The following is a 1,483-nucleotide window of genomic DNA, read 5'->3' as shown; positions in this document are numbered from 1 at the left end:
TAAGAGGCTTGTAAGAGGAAGTGACACATCATCAATACTTTAATACATCATCAATTCAAGAGTCAATTTTCTGTCCATGGGATGCAGGGGACTATGTCCAGGGACTTGTGCTTGCTAGGCAACTCTACCACTATCCCAGCTCAGGAGTCAAAAGTTTTATAGTTTCATTGCTGTCTTACAGAATCCTTTTAATTCTTTTAAATTTACATATTGTGGAAGAGAATAAAGATAATCACTAAAGCCATAAAATAGATCCAGTAATGGGATTAATCAGCAAAGCATCAGCAGTTCTAAGTAATTGTTTTAAATCTGTATTAAAATTGATACACAGATCAGCAGTATTCTTGCACTCAGCAGGAAACCATCTAATTCTATCATAATTTCAATAATCCTGAGGCACAGAATTGCTTCCTTTAGTCCTTTGGGTTTATGTTGTATTTTAAAAAATCACTAGAACATTCTGAGTCCAAGTAGTAGTTAAGTGGAAAGGTTCTTTTATCATTGTGTAAGATGTATAACTGATATTCTGTCTTTTTCAATATTTATTTTTATTTTATGCATGTGAGTGTTTTGTCTGCTATTTCCACCTTGTGGGTCCCAGGGATTGAATTCATTTGTCAGGCAGAGCAACAAAGGATTTTACCCATGGAGCCAAATATGTGCATAGAGCTTGAGAAGGCTAGAAGGGGACCTTCAATCTGGAACTGGAATTACAGGGCTTTAGCCAATACATGGGTGCTAGGAACCTAACCTGGTTCTCTGTAAGACCAGCAAGTGTTCTCAACTCCTAAGCCATCTCTTCAGCCCAATATTCTGTCCTCGAACACTTGTCCACTATATAATGTCTACAGCAATCTAGAATTGCACTTGGGTCACTTCTAGATAGTCTAAATCTAAATTCTTCCAACCCTAGGGAAACCCTCATCCTTTAGAGCCTCCAGGATCAACACTGGTGCCCACCAGGAGCTGGGGCTCATCAGAAGGAGCAGTTTCTGTCTCCTTGTGAGGGTTCTCAGGGAAGCTACTAGAGAAGACTCCCAAACGTGTATTTTTTTATATAATTATTCAGTTTTTTAAAAAGTGTGTGTGTATGTGAAAATCCGTTTTTTTTTTTCCATCATGTGGGTTCCAGGGATTGAATTTAAATAATTTTCAGGCTCCGGAACAAGTGCCTTTACACTCTGAGCAGTCTCCCTGGGACATGGGCATGTTTTTATTATTATTATTATTATTATTATTATTATTATTAAAGTTTCCATGCTTGCTTTGGCAGTACATATACTAAAATTGGAACGATACAGAGATTAAGATGGTCCCTGCTCAAAGATAACAAGCGAACATATTTAAACAACAACAACAACAACCCTCGAAAACCTCGCTGATGTAGCTGTGCCAAGTTATCCTAGGGAGTAGCCTTTAGAAGCCCTAAGCTGCGCCACGGTTGCCAGGCCCCTTTAAGGCCCTTCCTTCTCTAGGAGGCGGA

Source organism: Mus musculus, chromosome 4 (genome assembly GCF_000001635.26).
Source record: "Mus musculus strain C57BL/6J chromosome 4, GRCm38.p6 C57BL/6J".
Lineage (NCBI taxonomy): Eukaryota > Metazoa > Chordata > Mammalia > Rodentia > Muridae > Mus > Mus musculus.
Note: the sequence above shows the minus strand (reverse complement) of the source record.